The 24,413-nt window shown below is 41.7% G+C and overlaps 1 protein-coding gene across 2 annotated transcripts in view; it reads left to right on the top strand.

Annotated features, from left to right (window-relative positions):
- Positions 1 to 24,413, top strand: part of LOC126263733 (uncharacterized) — a 191,105-nt gene that overhangs the window by 117,161 nt on the left and 49,531 nt on the right. The gene's annotated exons all lie outside the window — the stretch shown is intronic.

Below are 24,413 nucleotides of genomic sequence, written 5' to 3'. Positions count from 1 at the left end.
CGAAAGTCATTCTCACAGATAAATTTAACCATTACACTATTCAGAAGTCATTTCGTGATAAGGTCAGTTGTGTGATACTTTTAGAGCGCAACTGTCGTCAGCCAAAATATAAGAAGCATTTCGTCATCGTTGGTTATTACTCGCTTTCAAGTACACATCATTTCCGTATTTTTTGCCAAGTTTTTATCTTACGAACATTGTTTTGTATGGCTATACAGTCTGATGAGGCAACATACCGTCCACTAATTGGTAGAAGATGTTCGTGGCAGTGTTTACTAATTGGTTATTAAATGAAATTAAATTCCATCTTGTCTTTTCAGTGCGACGTTTCTCCGCAAAGCGTATAACCAACGAAAGAACAACTGAGCACCAAACATGACGATCTTTTACAAGTTCCTTCCAGATAGATGGGCTGATATTGCTCATCTTCATTCTGTGACTAAGTTGGTCCACGTAACGTAACATTTTGTTACAGTGAATAGCCTATCTAGGCAGGCTTCATTGGAATCAAGTAGTGTAATGAGAGACTGAAAAAAATGAAATTGGAAGTATATATTAATACCTTCAGCTGCTGACAGGCTTTGATAAATATCAACGGGGAAAGGTGAAAATGTGTGCCTCGACCGGAACTCGAACACGGGATCTCCTACTTACGTGGCAGACCCTCTATCCATCTTTTTCTTTTTTTTCGATATTGTTCGTTGCGTTTGGCCTGGGCGGACGTCACAAGATATCCGCTGAAGTTGATCGTTGATTCCTTTACTCAGTTTTTTTTATTACAGAGGGCGAGCAACCCTCTGACCGAACACGTTGAGCTACTGTGCTGGCTATCCATCTGAGCCAACGAGCGCACATACGATAGCGCGACTGCAGGGACTATCTCGCGCACGCCTCCCGCGAGACCCACATTCTCACCTTACATGTCCACACACTACATTCGTAGTGTCCCTACCCAACACACTCATTACTCGTGGAAGACATTCTTACCAAGTCCCGTAAGAGTTCGGGTAATACGTGTGCATCCGCACAGAAGAGGAAGGTCATGGCCGGTATTGCCAGAACTATATACTTATATGGATATGGTGTCTGTTCTTTCGAACATGTCCATATAAGAAAAAAATGAGGTTTGTTTACTTGTTAACACACACAAAATGTTGTGAATGCAGAGATTGTGCAATCTCCATTCAAACTGGAATGAACGGTGAAAACGTAACTGCAAATTGTTCGTCTACGTGAATGGGTACTTGTGAAGCTCATAACAGTTTCCTCGGTTATGCATTAAACAAAGGCATCTCTGGAGATCATAATACCAAATCGGGAAAGGAATCAAAACGGTTCATCCAAACCCATAAGAGTCATACTGTTATCTGAACAAAAGAAGTACTAGTATAGAAAGCTGCTTTTAAAAAGCATTACAAGGTACTCCTACCGTGCCGACGACTGACCCTTAACATAGACAAATGTAATGTATTGTGAACACATAGAAAGAAGGATACTTTATTGTATGGTTATACGATAGCGGAACAAACACTGGTAGCAGTTACTTCTGTAAAATATCTGGTAGTATGCGTGCGGAACGATTTGAAGTGGAATGATCATATAAAATTAATTGTTGGTAAGGCGGGTGTCAGGCTGAGATTCATTGGGAGAGTCCTTAGAAAATGTAGTCCATCAGCAAAGGAGGTGGCTTACAAAACACTCGTTCGACCTATACTTGAGTATTGCTCATCAGTGTGGAATCCGTACCAGGTCGGGTTGACGGAGGAGATAGAGAAGATCCAAAGAAGAGCGGCGCGTTTCGTCACAGGGTTATTTGGTAAGCGTGATAGCGTTACGGAGATGTTTAGCAAACTCAAGTGGCAGACTCTGCAAGAGAGGCGCTCTGCATCGCGGTGTAGCTTGCTGTCCAGGTTTCGAGAGGGTGCGTTTCTGGATGAGGTATCGAACATATTGCTTCCCCCTTCTTATATCTCCCGAGGAGATCACGAATGTAAAATTGGAGAGATTCGAGCGCGCACGGAGACTTTCCGGCAGTCGCTCTTCCCGCGAAGCATGCGCGACTGGAACAGGAGAGGGAGGTAATGACAGTGGCACGAAAAGTGCCCTCCGCCACACACCGTTGGGTGGCTTGCGGAGTATAAATGTAGATTGGAGATGTAGATGCAGATGACTGCTACGGAACATAAAAGATTGAAGATGCACTATCTGACCGAAAGTATTCGGACATCTATCAGTCGACGGTTGAAACTGTGCTGGGGCAGTTTAAACGAGGTGTCTGAATGTCTGTGGACGAATGGCAGCCCATTCTTCCTCCAGAGCCGAAACTGGAGAAGGCAGTGCTGCTGGACGCTGAGGTCTGGAGCGAAGTGGACGTTCTGACTCATCCTAAAGGTGTTCCGTAGGGCTCAGATCTGGAGTCTGAGCTGGCCGGTCCATTTCAGGAATGTTATTCTTCACAACCTATTGACTAACAGCTGCTGATTTACGAAAGAGTGAAGTGCCATTCTGACACAGTCGTCGACTTCTAATTGTTCCTCTACTGTACGCAGTATACAATGTTGTAAAATGTGTTCATATTCTTCCGAATTTAGCGTTGTCTTTAGAGCACAGTAGAGAAATAACATCCTCACAACGGAAGACATCCCAATATCGTAACAACGCCCCCTCAGTATTTAACTGTTGGCACTACACAAGATGGCAAGTAACTTTCTCCAGGCATTCGCCAAACCCAAACTCTTCCATCGGACTGCCAAAGAGTAAAGAATGATACATCACCCCAAATCACTCGTCACAAGTCATGCACTGTACGGTGGCGTCGCTCTTTACTCCACCTCAAGCGTCGTCTAATACTGACTACAGACACGTGTGGATTAGGAGGAACTCTCGACCATTGCACCCCATTATTTTTAACGCACAGTCGTGCTAGCTGGTCTACTGGTACCACGTTGTAACTCCCGAGTCATTCCTTTGATTTCATGCGATGACGGTCCCAGCCTGTCAGTATCTGAAGTCTTATCACGTTAACTTTTATATTTTTATGCTTTAGTACTTATTTTTATTTTTATTTTTTTTAGCTGTAGTTCTTCGTTCACGTTTCCACTTCATATCCACATCACCAACAACCAACTTGTGCAGCTTAAGGAGGGTTGAGATGTTCGTGATAGACTTGTTACTTCACTGACATCCAATGATTAGTCCACGTTCGAATTCACTGAAATTCCCCGATCGATCCATTCAGCTCTTACTGCTTCTCTGCCGACAACAACGGTCTGCTTTTATACTGGCAGGTTCACCTCTCGTCTTATCTAATGACCAGATTCGCATTACATAGGGGTGTGTGGATGCTTTTCATCGGATAGTGTATTTAAATAAGCGGTACCATATTGAGAAGTTATCGAAAGTACTCAGAGCGAAGAAAGTGCCGTACCCCACCACTGAATGTGCTGTGGAGACTGCTTCTCTCCTAGCTCACATTCATCAAGAAATTGTCTGGCAGTGAACAGTTCCAAGTGACTGGAAAAGAGTGAATGACCCTCCTGTCGTTTCTAACGTCTAGCAACTGAATCCTGCAAAGTTTCCAAACATGTTCGGAAATTTTGATACTCTTTGAAGAGACACATCTTCTCTCGAACATTGAACCCAGATTCAGGAAACATTTTCTCATGAAACGCTGCTCGCCTTTCTCTCTCTCTTTATCCATCAAACAACAAACACAGGCGAACAGAAGATGCTGTCTTCCTAGAGTGCCAAATAAGCTTTCGGTACTGAACGTGCTGTCAAAGAATTCAGGACAAGTGATTGTCATGGCTTTCTGCTCCAACTGACAATTGAGTAAGAATTTTAGACTAGATAGTTAGCGAACGCTCAAGAGAAGAGAAGGTAATACGGTTGCAAACGACTAATGATTGAACCACGAACAAACACAATATGCACTATGTGATCGAAAGTATCCGGACACCACCAACAACATACATTTCTCACATTAGGTGCCTTGTGCTGCCAGCTACTGCCAGGTACTCCATATCAGTGACCTCAGTAGTCATTAGACAGCGTAAGAGAGCAGAATGGGGCGTTCGGCGGAACTCACGGACTGCCAACGTGGTCAGGTGATTGCGTTTCACTTGTGTCATGCGTCTGTATGCGAGATTTCGACACTCCTAAACATCCCTAGGTCAACTGTTTCCGATGTGATAGTGAATTGGAAACGTGAAGGGACTCGTACAGCACAAAAGCGTACAGGCCGACCTCATCTGTTGATTGACAGAGATCGTCGACAGTTGAAGAGGATCGTAATGTGTAAGAGGCAGACATCTATCCAGACCACACACAGGAATTCCAAACTGCAGCAGGATCCTCTGCAAGTACTCTGACAGGCGGGAGGTAAGAAAACTTGGATTTCATGGTCGAGCGGCTGCTCATAAGCCACACATCATGCCGGTAAATGCGAAACGACGCCTCACTTGGTGTAAGGAGCGTAAACATTGGACGATTGAACAGTGGAAAACGTTGTGTGGAGTGACGAATCACGCTACACAATGTGGCGATCCGATGGCAGGGTGTGGGTGTAGCGAATATCCGATGAACGTCATCTCCCAGCGTGTGTAGTGCCAACAGTAAAATTCGAAGGCGGTGTGTTATGGTGTGGTCGCGTTTTTCATGGAGAGGGCTTACACCCCTCGTTGTTTTGCGTGGTACTATCACAGCACAGGCCTACATTGATCTTTTAAGCACCTTCTTGTTTCTCACTGTTGAAGAGCAATTCCGGGACGGCGACTGCATCTTTCAACACGATCGAGCACCTGTGCATAATGCACGACCTGTGGCGGAGTGCTTACACTACTATAACATCCCTGTAATGAACTGGCCTGCATGGAGTCCTGACCTGAGTCCTATAGAACAGCTTTGGGATGTTTTGGAAGGCCGACTACGTGCCAGGCCTCACCGACCGACATCGATACCTCTCCTTAGTGCAGCACTCCGTGAAGAATGGGCTGCTATTACCCAAGAAACCTTCCAGCACCTGATTGAACGTATGCCTGCGAGAGTGGAAGCTCTCATCAAGGCTAAGGGTGGGCCAACACCATATTGAATTCCAGCATTAACGATGGAGGGCGCCACGAACTTGTAAGTCATTTTCAGCTAGGTGTCTGGATACCTTTGAGCACATAGTGTAGATAAATAATTTGTTAGAGAAGGTAATCAGTTGTCTGAGATTATATGGTGATTCACTTGTATACAAGAGAGAAACGTCACTGAGTGATTGTTAGCAAATGCATAACGAGTTGGATAGTATGTAAATGTAGATAAATTCAAGACAGTGTCCATGAACAATGAAAATAACCTGGGCCGGCCGCGGTGGTCTCGCGGTTCTAGGCGCTCAGTCCGGAACCGCGCGACTGCTACGGTCGCAGGTTCGAATCCTGCCTCGGGCATGGATGTGTGTCATGTCCTTAGGTTAGTTAGGTTTAAGTAGTTCTAAGTTCTAGGGGACTGATGACCACAGATGTTAAGTCCCATAGTGCTCAGAGCCATTAGAACCAAAACAACCTGATTAAGCATTTACAGCCATTCATGGACTTCATATTCCCAAACAATGATGGACGCATGAAACATTCCATTTCGTAAATCATTAGGGAATTTAATATTCCGAGATCCACAGTGTCAAGATTGTGCCGAGGATACCACAGTCTGGCATTACCTCTCACCACGGACAACGCAGTGACCGACGGCCTTCACTTAACGTCCGAGAGCAGCGATGTATGCGCAGATCAAAAATGGTTCAAATGGCTCTGAGCACTATGGGACTTCACTTCTGAGGTCATCAGTCCCCTAGAATTTAGAACTACTTAAACCTAACTAACCTAAGGACATCACACACATCCTTGCCCGAGGCAGGATTCGAACCTGTGACCGTAGCGGTCGCGCGGTTCCATACTGTAGTGCCTAGAACCGCTCGGCCACCCCGGTCGGCCCTGATTAAGAGGCAATACAACAACGAAATAAGAGGAGCACGCGAAATGAATAGGAAAGTCTAGTGGAAGACTTAAATTCATTGGAAATATTATGTGAAAATGATCTATTAATAAAAGAACCAGGACAATCTTCTTGTCGCCTTCTTTGTGACGTCAGTAGCTGTACGTAACTGCAAGCAGAAAGTGGCAACACGTGTTCTGACATTGCGATTGTACATGGAGGAGTGAGCCACTTTGAGTAGAATATGATTATAGGGACGCAAAAGGTCTAGCGTTTCGCCCCTGGTAATGTTTGGATCATCTCGATTCATAGAAGAAAGCTTTGAAAGGCTACAGAAGGTAGTTGGCCCAGAAGAACGAATGGATGACATCAATGAATCTGGTGGAAGCAACCCATTGGTGTCTGTAACAGTGGGAGAAAGTTTATAAATGTACGGTACCTGGTCAGGCACTTAGAGCGACATGTGTTGACATGGTGAGTTCCTTGCGAACGGTTTTTAGCTTTGTGACAATTCGTAATTTCTCTACGAATTTCACTTACGAAATCTTCTCTGGGTACCAGTCGAGTAACAACATCGTCTTAAAGCAATGTTTCGAGAGATTCTTTTGTCGTTATTTTTGACTAAGTCGCCGAATCTGAGGACGACGAATACAAAACTTGTGGAAACGTTGCTTCAAGGTGACTCTATTTCTAGGCTTATAACCGGAGAAAATGAAATGCCATCAACTATTTACCCTTATCTAGGTGAAAGTTAAATTAATTAAGATAGTATAATAGAATGGTTTTTATTTCGTAATCAGAGCTCGAAGTTCTCATTAACTGACAGCAAAAGATGGCGTTGAAGAAAAAATTTTAGACGTTAACTTACTACCCTCACTATGACTGTAATTTGGAATTGGATCTTCCTTCAAAAGCTGGATAATATCAAACAAATAGAATACGGTCCTCAGATTAATGAATGATGATGAATGTTCAATTTCCGATTGTTGTTGCTGGATAGAAGAACGGCCAGCTGAAATAACGATTAAATGTCCGCAGCTCGTGGTCGTGCGGTAGCGTTCTCGCTTCCCACGCCCGGGTTCCCGGGTTCGATTCCCGGCGGGGTCAGGGATTTTCTCTGCCTCGTGATGACTGGGTGTTGTGTGATGTCCTTAGGTTAGTTAGGCTTAAGTAGTTCTAAGTTCTAGGGGACTGATGACCATAGATGTTAAGTCCCATAGTGCTCAGAGCCATTTGAACCAGATTAATGTTAGTCTAAGATTATTCCGAAAGAGTAACCGTGTACGTTGAGCGAAACAGAAATGCTCTGGGTCAAAGGGCTACGGTTCAGACCTATAAGCAGGGCTGGATAATAATGTGACTGTGAATCAACTTTATGTGCAAGTGGGTAGAGGTAATAAAACAGAACATATTATTTGGACGGGTCATGCAAAAGGATTTATAAACACAGCAATCCTGGTAAAAACGCAGTACTTGGGCAGTCGATAAACAGCGATATATCGATATCTCTTCTCATTAAGTGTCGATATGTAACGGCGACAATATGCAACCACATATATCGATATCAATACGGCGTACTGAGTGCCGATATTTTTGTTTTATATTATATCTGTTTCACAATTTTCGGAAAATATTTGAAGTTTTTATTTTGAAATTATAGGGAACATAATTTTACTTTCACTGTGTGAAGAAGTCTTACCACTTTTTTACCTTTTATCACGTCCAATCTTTCTCTTGGACTGTGTGAAGCAAGTACGTGTGGCACAAAAGAAGAACACCGATTGCAATGAGGGTGGCGGTGTGAATGGGGTAACAGGATATCCGATTTGAGGAAACAGCATAACAGTTGCGTTAAAAAGAAAAATGAAAGTTTTTAACGCAACTAGTGTGCTATTTCATCACATCGACATTATTCAAAAGCAGTTGCTGTAAATGATGAAGAGAAATCTAAATGACAAGACTGGTCGTTGCGGTGGGCGCAGACGTGTGAGGGAAAATGTTGACGCAAGCGGCGCTGGGCGCTACCAACAGAAACTGCAGCGTTTAACTTCACCACGCAGTTTTGGCACTACAACTGCTAGGCCGCTGGTGTTTGCAGAAACGAAAAAAACAGGGAGGTCGACATGAAGTGTTCAGGACAATTTACATGCAGTTGAAACGTGGTTATCGCCAAGCGTGAACTTCCATCCTTTTCCTTTCAATTCATGCTCTAAGGGGGATAGGCAGGCTGCTAGCTTGTTGATTTACAGAACATCTAATAATAAATCAATACCTGACTAAACATGTCTACAACCGGCAGTGTATTTACAATGTGGATCCGATACCTTTATAGGCAGGTACGTCGATACTTTTTTCGGCGACGTAACGATACGTGGATACTTTAATCGATATTACGAGAGCCAATGATGATCTTTTTAAATATCGATATGTGATATTCCCGATGTTTTTAAAAATGTCAACTGTTATTCAGCACAGGTGTAGTCTGTTAAATGCTCCAACGTGAACACCAGTGAACATCTTTGGTATAAACTAGATCTTCAGTTACATGCGACATAAATGTATTCAAAAGTACAGCAGTTCTTGAAGGCTGAGGAAGAATCGAAAAAGTTTAATCTTCACTATCAGAAATCTGCGAAAAGACTACTCCGACGATTTAACCCAGTAACTGCAGCAAAAGACGTCCCACTCCCTATACGTTATGCGGACGACGCCTTTGGAACGAACAGTAAGATGTAGTGGAGAAACATCATGGGTTTTCCAAACAGTTATCTACATGCTGTTGTATATACTATTTTATCATTCAATTTGTCTCATTTGGAGTGAACCTTAAAAATTTTGTCATCTCTACCGTACAAATTACATGCAACATTTTAAAAGAGTAAGACAGAATACAGTAAAAATCTCATATAATTCATATTTGTAGGAATTTATATAGTATTTTACAATCATACAGACTGAAATATTTGTAATTTTTCTGCGGATTATAGGAATGATATTTTGCGATAACCCTCTCCTCTGTCCCCAGTGTACTAATATTGAGACAAGTTGTACGTTTTTGTCGTTATTACTTTGCGGTCTTCAGCCCGAAGACTGGCTGATGCAGCTCGCCACGCTGCTCTATCCTGTACAAGCCTCGTAATCTCTTGTAACTGCTGCAACTTCATTACAATTTAAACTGCTTACTGTAATAATACCCAGATCTCCCTCTACGATGTTGATCCCTACCGTCCTCCACTACTTGATTCAGTCCAAAACTAAAGTGGTGATTCGGTGATATCTCAGAATGTGTCCTAACAATTATCCCTTCTCTTAGTCAAGTTATGCCTCACATTTCTTTTCCCCATAATTCTATTCAGTATTTCCTCTTTAGCTATACGACCTATATATGTAACTAACTAGCTAACTCTACCCATTTAAAATTTATCATTATTCTGTAGCACCAAATCTCTTCTTTCGTGAACTGTTTATCGCCCACGCTTCACTTCCGTAGAAGGCTACGCCCCAGACAAATGCCTTCGTAAAAGACCTCCCAACACTTAAATTTATATCCGATGTTAACAAAATTTCTCTTCTTTAGGGACGCTTTCTTGCTGTTGCCAGTCTCATTTTACATTCTCTCTTCTCCGGTCATCATCAGTTATTTTACTGCCCAAACAGCAAAACTCATCTACTACTTCCAGTGTCTCATTTCCTAGTTGAATTCCCTTAGCATATCCTGGTTTAATTCCCGTTACCCTTGTTTCACTTTTGTTAATTTTCGTATTACATCGTCCTTTCAAGACACTATCCATTTCCATCAACTACTCTTCCAAGTCCTTTGACGTCGGAAAAACCCGAACTTTTTATTTATTCTCCTCAAATTTAAATTCCTTTTCAATTTTTCCTTGGTTTCCTTTATTGCTTGCTCAGTGTACAGATTAACATCGGGGATAGGCTACAACCCTCACTCCCTCCTTTCTCAACCACTAGCTTACCTTTTACATCCGTCGACTCTTATAACTGCCGTCTGGTTTCTGTACAAACTGTATATAACTTTCTGCTCCCTGTATTTTACTCCTGCTACCTTCATATTTCCAAACAATGTATTCCAGTCATCAACGTCAAAAGATTTCTCTAAGTCCACAAATATTATCAACCTAGGTTTCCCTTTCTTTAGCCTTTCTTCTAAGATAACTCGTAGCTTCAGTACTGCCTACGTGTTCCTACAGTTCTCCGAAATCCAAACTGATCTTCCCCGACGTCGGCTTCTGCCAGTTTTCACATTCTTCTGTAAATAATTCTTGTCAGCATTTTGTTATTATGATTTCTTAAACTAGTGTTACGTGACATGATCATTCAATACAGGAGGTCTATAAATTTGTACTGTAGTCTTCTTGTGAAAACGTATTTCCCAAAATCGGTACGCTAACGCAATTACTGGATTACTAGTTACGGCAATATGACTGCCATCATCAGATCCGTGAAACCAGGCAGACGCAGTTACATCATAACGTACTTAAACCACTCTGTCAAATTAGCTATACACCATGTAATAGAGGCAATACATTGGTATCGCGGGTGTGCTATAATAATGTATAGAGAGTACATAAAGTCCGGAACACTTTCAATTATTTATTGCACAAGAACTAAACATTGTACAGATATCATACATATGTTATTCTGAAGAGAAACCCCGAAAGTTTTTTTCGCCGTCACAGAGTAATTTGGTAATTTGCCGATAGTCAGCGCTATCGCAAACATAGCGAGTTCAGGTGCAGAGCGTGCTTTCTGTGTGTTGGAGTTAGACAAAAACAAGTGTGCTACAGTTGTTCAAAGGATGTCTAGAACTAAGTACGGTAAGAAGCCACTAACAAGGAAGGTCATTTACCACTGGCACAACAAATTCGTTACGAAGGGTTGCTTGTGCCCGGCAAAAAGAAGCGGACGTCCCAGTGTTAGTGAAGTGAATGTGGAACGCGTACGAGAGACATTCATAGGGAGGCCAAGGAAATCAGTGCGTCGCCCATATCCAATGTTTGTACAAAAAACTTGCGGAGTTTCTCTTCAAAATGCAATATGTGACATCTGTACAATGTTTAGCTCTTGTGCAATACATAATTGAAAGTGTTCCCGGACTTTATGTACACCCCGTAGGTACAAATTGAAGTAGGAATGACACGAACAGGACAGAGGGATACAACGACTGGCCTCTTCGTGGTATAATACCATGTGGGCTGCGATAGAGTAAATCTGCATGTAACTGACTTGTTCATGCCATTCGTGCTTCAAGCTATATGTTCGTTAATACAGTATACCTGGCATGTAATTGTAATACCGTGACTTTCCTAGGCAAATAGTATAGTCCTAATGTGATAAAGTGGATGTAATTACCACTTTCCGGTGGATGGGAACATGGCAATACATACTGCCGAAACTAGTAATCCACTGTCACACAGTGACTGTGTTAACGTAGATCGTGGAAAGTAAATTAGTTTTCTCAAGAAGACTACAGTACAAGCATCTTAAACTGACAGTTCAGTAATATACACACATGTCAGCACCTGCTTTCTTTGGAACTGGGCGAACTACATTCTTCTTGAAATCTGAGGGAACTTCCTCTGTCTCGTTCATCATGAACACATTGCTGGTTCTCCGAAGGATATCAGTAGATCTGACTGAATGTCAACTCCAGGGATCTTGCTTCGACTTACGCATTTCATTACTTCCTGAAATTCTTCTCGTAGTATCATATCTCCAACCATTTCATTTAGGTCCTGTTCCCTTTCTGTAATACTCCATTAAGCTCACTTCTCTTATTTATTCGCTCTACAGGGTGTTACAAAAAGGTACGGCCAAACTTTCAGGAAACATTCCTCACACACAAAGAAAGAAAATACGTTATGTGGTCATGTGTCCGGAAACGCTTACTTTCCATGTTAGAGCTCATTTTCTTACTTCTCTTCAAATCACATTAATCATGCAATGGAAACACACAGCAACAGAACGTAGCAGCGTGACTTCAAACACTTTGTTACAGGAAATGTTCAAAATGTCCTCCGTTAGCGAGGATACATGCATCCACCCTCCGTCGTATGGAATCCCTGATGCGCCGATGCAGCCCTGGAGAATGGCGCATTGTATCACAGCCGTCCACAATACGAGCACGAAGAGTCTCTACATTTGGTACCGGGGTTGCGTAGACAAGAGCTTTCAAATGCCCCCATAAATAAAAGTCAAGAGAGTTGAGGTCAGGAGAGCGTGGAGGCCATGGAATTGGTCCTCCTCTACCAATCCATCGGTCACCGAATCTGTTGTTGAGAAGCGTACGAACACTTCGACTGAAATGTGCAGGAGCTCCATCGTGCATGAACCACATGTTGTGTCGTACTTGTAAAGGCACATGTTCTAGCAGCACAGGTAGAGTATCCCGTATGAAATCATGATAACGTGCTCCATTGAGCGTAGGTGAAAGAACATGGGGCCCAGTCAAGACATCACCAACAATGCCTGCCCAAACGTTCACAGAAAATCTGTGTTGATGACGGATTCTCGTCAGCCCACACATGTTGATTGTGAAAATTTACAATTTGATCACGTTGGAATGAAGCCCCATCCGTAAAGAGAACATTTGCACTGAAATGAGGATTGACACATTGTTGGATGAACCATTCGTAGAAGTGTACCCGTGGAGGCCAATCAACTGCTGATAGTGCCTGCACACGCTGTACATGGTACGGAAACAACTGGTTCTCCCGTAGCACTCTCCATACAGTCATGTGGTCAACGGTACCTTGTACAGCAGTAACTTCTCTGACGCTGACATTAGGGTTATCGTCAACTGCACGAAGAATTGCCTCGTCCATTGCAGGTGTCCACGTCGTTCTAGGTCTTCCCCAGTTGCGAGTCATAGGCTGGAATGTTCCGTGCTCCCTAAGACGCCGAACAAATTGCTTCGAACGTCTTCCTGTTGGGACACCTTCGTTATGGAAATCTGTCTCGATACAAACGTGCCGCGCCACGGCTATTGCCCCGTGCTAATCCATACATCAAATGGGCATCTGCCAACTCCGCATGTAAACATTGCACCGACTGCAAAACCACGTTCGTGATGAACACTAATCTGTTGATGCTACGTACTGATGTGCTTGATGCTAGTACTGTAGAGCAATGAGTCGCATGTCAACACAAGCACCGAAGTCAACATTACCTTCCTTCAATTGGGCCAACTGGCGGTGAATCGAGGAAGTACAGTACATACTGACGAAACTAAAATGAGCTCTAACATGGAAATTAAGCGTTTCCGAACACATGTCCACATAACATCTTTTCTTTATTTGTGTGTGAGGAATGTTTCCTGAAACTTTGGCCCTACCTTTTTGTAACACCCGGTATACATACACTCAGTGACAAAAGTCGTGGTATCGTGATATGCAAATATACAAATAGCCGTAGTTTCGCGTACACAAGATATAAAAGGGCAGTGCATTGGCGTAGCTGTCATTCGTACTCAGATGATTCGTGTAAAAAGGTTTCTGATGTGATTATGGCTGCACGACGGGAATTAACAGACTTTGAACACGGAATGGTAGTTGAAGCTAGAGGCACAGGACGTCCCATTTCGGAAATCGTTAGTGAATTCTATATTCCGAGATCCACGGTGTCAAGAGTGTGCCGAGAATAACAAATTTCAGGTGTTACATCTCACCATGGACAACACAGTGGTCGACAACCGTCGCCTAACGACCGAGGGCAACAGCGTTTTCTTAGTGCTAACAGACAAACAACACAGCGTGAAATAACCGCAGAAATCAATCTAGAACATGTACGATCGTATTCGTTAGGACAGGGCGGCGAAATTTGGAGTTAATGAGCTATGACAACAGACAACCGAAGCTAGTGCCTTTGTTAACTGCAGGCATCGTGACTATGTCGGTTGGAACGTAGACGACCGGAAAACCGTGGTCTGGTTAGATGAGTCCCGATTTCAGTTGGTAACAGCTGGTGGGAGGATTCGAGTGTAGTGCATACCCCACGAAGCCATGGACTCAGTCACCAAGGCACTATGCAAACTGGTGGTAATTCCATAATGGTGTGGGCTGTGTGTACATGGAATGGACTAGGTCCTCGGTTATGATCGGCTTCTTGTAAACCATTTGGAGCAATTCATGGACTTCATTTTCCCAAACAAGGATGATATTTTTATGGTGGACAATGCGATGTGTCATCGGGCCACAATTGTTCGCGATCGTTCTGAAGAACATCCCAGACAGTTCGAGCGAATGATTTGGCCACCCAGATGGCGCGACGTGAAACTGATCGACCAGTTATTGGACACAATCGAGAGGTCAGTTCGTGGAAAATCCTGCACCGGCAACGCTTTCGCAATTACGGACGGCTATAGAGGCAGCATGGCTCATTATTTCTGCAGGGGACTTCCAACAAGCTGTTGAGTTCACACCACTTCGAGTTACTGTACTACGCCGGGAAGAAGGAAGTCCTGCGTGATATTAAGAGGTATACCTTGACTTTCGTCACCTCATTGTACGGGCGGTCTGCAAAATGCTGAATAAGTCGCTGAGGAACAAAATTATTGAATGGAAGCAAACTGTCTTCATTATTCCAACATTAATCGTTTCGGGCATTGTCATCATCAGAAGTAGGAAACAAGTTAAGTTCCATAGCTATATATAAAAGAAAAATGAGTTACACAGCGGAGATAATCGGACTCACAAAAAATATGCATGTCACTAGAAGACACATACCCTAAAACATCATGCTGCACGAAGCTACAAAAGTTGCATGTTATAGTAGTAACAATCACAAGCGGACTGATTGAAAATTGACGGTTGCCATATTAAGATACAAATTGTCAACACCAGACAGCGTTGACGGCACTCAGTATAGTACTAAAGTACAAACTACATATACTTCATAAAAATCGAATATAAATGGTAGCAAAAGCGATCACGGCGTACAGACAAAAAGTATAATACAGAGTAACACGAAAAGTATAATTCTTAACATATGCCGGGTGGAACGTAGTGTGAACAAGTGCCATTGTGGCGGCATTAACTAACAGGCAGAAAATAATGACAATATTTAGCTCCGTAATAGTGTAATTATTACATATGAACACTATGGGCATTGCAGCGCTGTCAGTGTAAATCGGTAATGGCATGCATATAGGCAAAAGATACAAAAAAAGTCGAGGAATTAGAATGGAAAACAGGAGCATCATAAAGGGACAACATTTTTTCGTGAAACTAATATACATGTATTGCCCAAATAATGGGACATTATAATAAAATGAAAGCAGTAAGCGCTGCAGCGCTGCCCGGTGGACTTAACCAATGTATATCATAAAAATATATGTACATTGTGAGTGGCGCTAAAAGTCAGAAACGAGTTCCGGTACGATCAAGCGAGTTATATGGTATGGTAGCCCTCCATCCCCCATCAATTAGAAAGGTTTTCGGTTTTAGCTGACGGGCGTGCTTTTGAAGATATTAGAGCTAGGAAGTTTTGCCCTCTAGAAATTTCTTGAAAATTCCAGAAAATCCGAGAGTATTCGAGAACATTCCAAAATGTTCGAGAATATTCGAGAGTATTTCACAACATTCCAGAATGTTCCACCATGATCCAGGATGTTCTGGAATGTTCGGGAATAGTTTGGAACATTCGGTAAGATTCTAGAATGTTCATTCCGGAGCATTCCAGAACACTCTCGAATGTTGTGGAATGTTCTGGAACATTGTGGACCATTCGAAGCCTTTTTGGTATGTTCTGGAATTCGCCACTGGTGGGACTACCCCATTGATAAGGATATGTAAAGCAAGACCCCTAGTGAGTTCGAACGTTAGTTTCTTATCAGCGAAGAAGGGAGGTACCGAAAAAGTAGTGCAGTGAGTGAATAAAAACAAACAGTGATACAATCTTGCCAGTTCTGAAGCCAAACAGCGAAAACAAAAAGAATAGCGAAACAGATGAAGAGCGCGAAGGACACTTAAGTTCCCAACGAATGACAATGAGCACAATGAGAAGTATAACAACCGAAGAACATCGAAATGAACGAATTGAAGAATCAAGAATAGCGACACAATCTTGTAATAAAATATTGCGAACTCAAGCCAACCATGAAAATATAATCCTACAAGAAGCGCGGACGAGGTCAAGTAAACATACAACCTAACGAATGTAGCATTCCACTACGACCCAATGCTAGAATATAACAAACACAAACACTTTGTAATCGGAAAAATTGATAACATCTGCCAATTTTGAAACGCACAAAAGTTCACTAGAGAGACACCAGGATGCTCTTGCACGAATGGAAAAATTCGACTATGGAAAAATTCGATTACCACCGCTGGAAGCACCTTCGCAACAATTTTTACATTACGTGACCGGCGAAATTCCAGATTCAAAACTCTTTCATTGAAATATAAAAGCGCACAAAGCTTCCAAATGACTTCTTTCGACGTCACTTCTTTCAACACTAACGCAGATGAAATCGATTATGTTTTTTCCATCGGAGGCCAAATCTATCAACACAGGGTCATTACTACCACTACCCAACGAAGGCATAAACTTCTGCAAATATATTTCATCGGAAATGAAGAAAGAAAAATTGATCAACGATGCACAAATATGAGTGGATTGAGACGCCTTCCAACATCCATTAGTATTTCTGCATGCAGAGGACGGATATCATTTTAATATCAAACAAAACCAATCGGAAACAACGTAGATACAAACAAAAAAAGTCATTACCAATTAGGTCTATGCTTATCGCTTAATGATCAAAGACAATGAAACGTACCATCACATTCGCAACCCTTACCGTTTATTCCAACAATTCCTGGTAGATTTGTACACAAAAACGAAAGCGGAGCGGATGCTTTACATAAGACTGAATCAGAGGAAACTACCCACGGAAGAATACATCCACCTTCGAGACGCAATCATAAATAACGGAAATTCTGACGACATTGGAACAATGATTATCCTACCCTCAGCATACGTAGGAAGTCCAGGCCATATGCACGAACAGATGCCATGACCTACATACAAAAATATGGACGAAATTACCTCTTCATAAGATTCTCATACAACTCGTCATGTGCAGAAATCAAAGAGCAAGATACGATCAAGCCCCCATGCATCGACACGATATAATAGCCCAAGTTTTCCTACAAAAGCAAATGAGATTTCAAAAATGGTTCAAATGGCTCTGAGCACTATGGGACTCAACATCTGTGGTCATAAGTCCCCTAGAACTTAGAACTACTTAAACCTAACTAACCTAAGGACAGCACACACATCCAAGCCCGAGGCAGTATTCGAACCTGCGACCGTAGCGCAAATGAGATTTATTGAACTCATCACAAAAAACCACATGTTGGGAACCGTTACAATCTGAAGTACACAATCGAATGGCAAAAATGAGGACTGCCTGACCCACACAATCTCATATGGCTACACAGCAGAATTCATTCCACAGGTATCGACAAAATCATCCAAGCTGAATTTCCCAGTCCATAGGAAGATCAGGAACTGTACGAAGTAATAGTGAAAAACATGATTCACGGACAATGCGGGCCATTGAACCCAAACTCGCCAAGTGTATGTGATGGAAAATGTACAAAAAATACCCAAAACACAAACGGGAGTTGATGACTATCTCAAATACAGAATACTATCACCAAAAAATGGTGGTTTCACAGCAGATACGGATACGAGGATGCGACGAAATGTAAATAGATAATCAGTGGGTAGTACCTTATAAAACACTACTTTCCAAAATGTTCCAAGCACACATAAACGTAGAATACTGGAATTCAGTGAAATCCGTCAAATATGGCTGTAAGTTTGTATACAAAGGCGGTAACATAGCAGTATTTCAAATAGCCAAAGACAGAGAACAACAAAACAGAAACTATGGGATCCTCATATGCCAAATGAGAAGATACAACAGTAATGAAGCAGCGTGGTCGATTTTCTGTTTTCCCCATACGCGCAAGAGGAACCAACTATACAACATCGAAAAACTCCGAATGTTTCCATCTACGGTTGTTGTTACACGAAATACGGAGCCAACAAGTTTCAAATATCTCAGGAATGTTGACAGTTACCTATGCCAGACGTACAGAGATGCATGCCAACGCTTAGGATTACTGAAAAACGACAATCAATGGAAGTAACACTACATGTAGATGTAGATACAAGAAGCGTCTCTTACAGCTTCAGCTGAACAAATGAGAGACTCATTCGCCATAATTCCATCAACATGTCACACATCGAATCCGAAAAGCTATGGGACCCTTCAAATAGAGTATGAGTAATGACATACTGTACCAAACAGAGAAGCTCATTCTTAACTGACCAGCGAATTCAACGACGATATCTTCAATGAAACACTCATTCTCCTAATAGATAAATGTTTAGCAATAAACAACCAGACCTTCGTACAACTTGGGATGAAAGCACCTCGAAGAGATGCTATCAGTGTGCTAAACTTCAAAATTACAAAGGAAAAAACTGCTACATCAACGAACTACTTCAACACATTGCTCACAACGAACCACATCTCAATGACAATCAAAAGCAAATTTACAACGCTATGATGGATCGAATCAACACCGACGGAATTGTGTACTTGGACGCACCAGGCGACACCGGAAAAATGTTTCTAATAAATCTATTGCTGGCGGAAATACGTGATAAAACACACATCGCACTTGCACTGGCATCTTCCGACACTGCAGCCACACTTATGGAAGGAGGAAAAACTGCCCATTCCGCCCTACAACTACCGTTGAATATAGAAGAAGAACAATTCCCAGTATGTAAAACTTCAGGAGCATCTGGACGGGGTGAACTTCTAAAGCAAGCTGAAATTATGATATGGGACGAATGCGCAATGGCACAGAAAAAGATCACTCATAGCCCTGGACAGAACACTACAAGACTTACGAGGAAACTCTGAGGTAATGGGAGGAGTTACGCTCGTATACTCTCAGGAGATTTTCGACAAACATTGCGAGTTATCCCCAGCTCAACACCAGCAGACGAGACCAATGTATGCGTTAAAATACCACATCCCTGGCCGCACTTGCAAATACTGTGACTAACAAAAATATGACAGTTAAAATATTGAAGGAGGAAACAACAGCACATTTTCCTCAGCAACTTTTACAAATAGGCGAAGGCACGTATCTCACTGTCCAGACGACCGGCCTCATTGAGCAAACAGTGATTTCTGCAACATATCCACTGTTGAAAACGAACTCATCGACCATATTTGTCCATAGAACTTATCAATCCGGACTGGCTACTTGAATGGGCAATTTTGGCAACCTAAAATAATATTGTTGAAGATATCAACTTTAATATTCAAAAGAAAATTCCCGGTGAAGAGAGAATATACAAATCGATCGACACGATGGTAAGCGTTGAAGAAAGTGTGAACTTCCCTTGTAACGTTCCCTGGCATTTCACGTTATTAAACAACAAGAGTGTATTTGTACCATATACGCCGCTCTGGGCAAGTTGTATATATCGTAATTATTGAACAAAAATATTACTGAATGTGGTATAAAATACATTAGTTATTCTCATTATATTTTTTGTTGTAATATTTCTCTGTATTTAGGATAGGAATTTTTCTGTATCTATTATGTGATTGTAAAATGTGTCAATATTTGCGGTATCAGAGATATGAAAATTTGCCAGAAGAGAATAATATCGTTAATTTACAAAGAAATGTTAATAATCAGTACTGCTATTTAAGCACAATGCACTATGTATTCTTTGGTCTTCTCTGTTGAGAAGTTATCGAGGTAGGACAGTGTGAAGAAGCTTTTAACGAATGTGTAGACTTCTTTTGTCTCTGTCTGGACTTAGCCGCCATTAGACGATGCGCTACGAATTAATGTGAGTTGAACTGTTGTTTGAGCTAAATATATCAGTATTTATCAGAAGTGTGAATTATTTATGTAAATTAGCTTGCCCACGTCATCTATAAAATTTCTTTAAGAATTTTTTCAGCATTTTTAGCGGTGTTGCTGGGCTGTGCCGCGACCAACAATCACAGATCTGAAGAGGCGGCACATTTAAAAAATTATCAAACCCGTAAATCGGGAACAAATGCATAAAAATCAATAGTGAATTAAGAAATTGTTTTCCTTTTCAGTGATCCCGTGGCTGATAAAATTTGAATTAATTATACGTTTGTGCATTCGTAGGCGGATAGTTAATGTTAGTTAACATTGAAATTTAAACAGTTCGGTTCTTTAAAATAACTCAAATGCATAGTAAAGTAGGTTTGATCAGTGATAAAGATCGGCTTGGCAATAATTAAAACATTTTCTGCTGATAGAGATAATCTTGTGTTCTATGGCTAGTGCCGGGATAAAATTCAGTAAAAATATTTAACAAAAAAACCCACTGCATCTGGAAAGTGTATGCCAAGGCCGAATGATTTAAAGGACTCAATTCTCAACTAAATATTCTTAACCAGTTCATATGAGTTCACGTAAATATTTTTTTCTTTAAATGTACGTACTTCTTAAGAAAGTAAAATTTTTTTATTACCACACGAAAATAAGAGAGTGGTTCTACAACAAAGTTCGCACGAAAGAAAATTAACTTAAAAGCAAAAGATAAAATTTATTATTATTCTTTAACGAAATCTCAATCAATTGCATTCATATTCCGACGATTTCGTTAAATACCCATGAGATAACTAGGGAATTAATATAGTCGAACTTTGTTGCAGAACATTTAATAATTTTTCTATGTATTGTATGTATTTCATAACCAATATTGTGTGGTAATACTTGTGTATGATTTTTTGCATGAGAACACTATGTACCCAGAGGCAAGCTGAAGAAGAGAGCTCAATATTTCGAAAAATTAATTACCTACCACAATATCAGGGGGCAGCTGCACCCAAGATAGATCACCAAAAGGTAAAGCTACAGTGTAGTTGTCCTGTGGGTAGTAAAGTAGCCTCAGTGCAGTGTTCTCGGATCATTAGTGGTGTGCTTGTTGTTAGTACTTTGTTTTAAAATAACAGGACATTTAGGTAGTTAGTCATTGTAGTATATAGTAAGTGTGTATTAGTTAATGTCCATTTCTTGTGTGATTATGTCAATGAAACCTGAGTGTTAGGATATTTAGTTCAGATTTTATTTCTTTTGTTTACTATGGTTAGATTGCGTAGTCAGAAAGATATCAACATGGATAATGAGCAACAGTCAGTAAGTAGTGATACCGAGTTGGAAAGTGGGACACAAAGTAATGTTAGTGACGTAGTTCAGGAAGTACAATGTGAGAATCTGGGGGCAGAAGGGCAAGAAATGTTGCCACTGCCACCCAGTGATTCAGTTGATAGCGAAAATTCTGTGCCACCCGCAAGCACTGGACACGGACCAGAGAGTGGTGAGGTGTCAGAAGTGCAATCATTAAGAGTTATGGTCGAGCGCATGCTCAATTTCCAGGTTGAATTCGTACGTATGCAAGCAGAGCGTGATAAAGAACGTGATGCCAAACAAGCAGAGCGCGATAGAGAACGTGATGCTAAACAAGCAGAGCGTGACCGACGCCTGCATGAGAGGGACTTACAGTTGATGCAAACTTTAGAAGTTATGCAAAGTGAGATTGTCAGTTTCAAACAAAAATATGAAACCATACCCAAAACGGTGCAAGAATTAAGCGAAAGGGTAGATAGTATTCAAGTGGCTAACGCCAATATCGTAGAGGAAATAAGTGTCCTGACTAATAGGGTCGAACAACTAGAACTGGACACAACTCAAGTAATTGAGGACAAAGTGATCGAACAAGTGCACAAAGTAGAACGTAAATTCACAAAGGAAATAGATCAGAAAGTGCACGCCGCAATTGAGGCCAGAGATGTGGACTCAAAAGCGGAAGTACAGAATCTTAAAAATATTGTGCAAAAGGACATTCCGCTGTGGCAGCGGAGTGTGGACCGTCGTCTTGCCGAGATGGAGCTTAGCCTGCGGCAGGACGAGACACAGGCGTACGTCACGCCAGCCAGGTCCAACAATGATAGGCATATAAATACAGTAGTAAAAAATTGTGACTGCGAGACAGAACAGGCAACCACTGTAAGCGAAACAAATAAATGTCATTCCAAAGTAGTGATTGAAGAAAGCCTGATTAGGAACCGACAGTTTCAGATCTTTACAACGGAGAAGAAATCTGTTCACCCTGTAGTGTTTATCAAGGGATTTAGAAACATTTTGCCTAGCGTTTGGAGTCATACCCAGAAAATACAGTTCGTTATGTCTTACATACAAGGAGATGCTGCATTATGGGCAACCGAAGCAGCTGACAGTTGTGAGACATATGAGCAATTCGAAAAGGCATTCTTGGCCAAATATTGGTCAACATGTATTCAAGAGAGATTACGGAAGGAGGTATATAATCCAGAGCCGTATTCTCCACGACTAGGCAATTTGCGAAAATATTTTGAGAAGTACATTAATAAGACCCGTTACTGGGACGAACAGATTTCATCTCGGGATTTGATCAGACTTTTGAAATCACACTTGCCGATACATGTAAAGGAAAAGCTTATACACGTGCCTGAAAATGATATGGAACATTTCTTGTCTGTTCTGGACTCAATTGACCTGATTCAGGAGGACGTTAAGGCAGCCTCTGAACAGGCTAGAAGTAACGGAAATGGTTATAGAAATGGTAGAAATAACACGCCTCCACCAAGTAATGGAAACGGCGGAGGTAATAATAGGAGACAAAAGTATGCACAAAACGGAAATAGAGGTAGAGACCGGAACGGCAACAGTCCGCCGGTGAATAATGACCGGAAGAGGAGGTTTGATGACCGGTATGAAACAGGCCCACCAAGCAATCATAGATGGAAAAATGCCAGGGGGCCGTACAACACTAATACTTATAATGATGCAAACCAAACTTGGCCACAGAACCAGAGGCCCAGTCCGGACCGGCAAAACAGTGAAAGATACGACAATAACCGACCGCCACCACAAAATGCGCCAATTGCGCAACCGTGGCGGCCGACGCAACACAACGTGCACATAGTGGAGGTCAGTGACACAGAGCAGCCACACCCATCCACTAGCACTAATTCAACAAACTAGATGCAGCCGAGATACGCTCTCCATCGTCGGCTGAGGTTTGGAGTGAGAGCAGCCCGACACAGAACAAGACACCAAACAAAATCTGTATCCTTAGGTATAATGACGGGGTACAGATGGGAGATGAATTAATAACTGAACCATCCACGTGCATAAAGGAGCACAAAGACAAGGTACAAGCGATAATAGAGATCAAAATTAACAATATTGATGTGCAAGCGGTCATAGATACAGGTGCTACTGTCAGTGTTATGAGTATGGACTTATTCAAAGTACTGGGGAAGGAAAGGCGTATGCTGACTTTTCCCGTGAATAATTGTAGAGTCACTGGAGCCATAAGTGCACAGCGACAAATAATTAAACTCCAAGTGCGTGTAGAGATGTATATAGGGGAAGAAGCCATAGCGAGCTCATTCCTGGTAGTAAAGGGTTTAAAGGTAGCCTGCATTTTGGGGGTAGATTTTTTAAGAGAAAGGGACGCAATAATCGACCTTTCTCGGGGAAAATTAAGTTTGATGAATGCTGGTAGGAGAATAGAATTGTCCATGCTCAGATCTGAAGAGGTACCTGTACCTAATTGTAACGCTATTAACATAAAATGTAGGAATCAGTCGATACTACATTTAGACAATCATTGTCTAGGACAGAATCTCTATTATCCTGACGTACAATGTGATCAATCAAAAGCAAATATGGACGCATTAGTAAACAAAGTATCACAGTCCGAAAATTTGAATTCTATGCAACAGCAGGATTTGGTACAGTTATTATTTAATTATGCAGAGGTATTTTCAGAACGACCAGGAATTGTTAAGGGATATCAGTATAAGATCGAGGTAAAGCCTCACAAAACTTACTGTCGAGCCTCATACTCCATTCCTTGGTCCAAGAAGGAAATAGTAGCAAAAGAAATCAGAAAACTGATTGAGTGGGGAATAATAGAACCGTCTTTGTCCCCTTATAGTAGTCCTTTGGTGGCGGTAGCAAAAGCAGACGGACAGGTACGGTTAGTATTAGATGCAAGAGACATAAATGAAATTATTGTACCTGTCAGGACTCATCCGGAAAACCTTGATGAGCAAATTCAAAAATTCCACGGAGTGCAATATTTGACATCTATTGATATGAGAAGTTCATTCTGGCAAATCCTGCTTACACCCGAGTCGAGGAAATATACTGCATTTATATTTGGGGGAAGGAGCTACCAATTTAGGGTACTACCTTTCGGCCTAAATGTAAGTGCAGGAGTTTTCATAACAGCCCTCGACGCGGTTTTCGGTCCGGATTTGCTGCAAAGGGTAACAGTGTATGTAGACG

Source organism: Schistocerca nitens, chromosome 1, assembly GCF_023898315.1.
Source record: "Schistocerca nitens isolate TAMUIC-IGC-003100 chromosome 1, iqSchNite1.1, whole genome shotgun sequence".
NCBI classification, from domain to species: domain Eukaryota; kingdom Metazoa; phylum Arthropoda; class Insecta; order Orthoptera; family Acrididae; genus Schistocerca; species Schistocerca nitens.
This window is presented reverse-complemented; position numbering and strand designations above follow the sequence as displayed.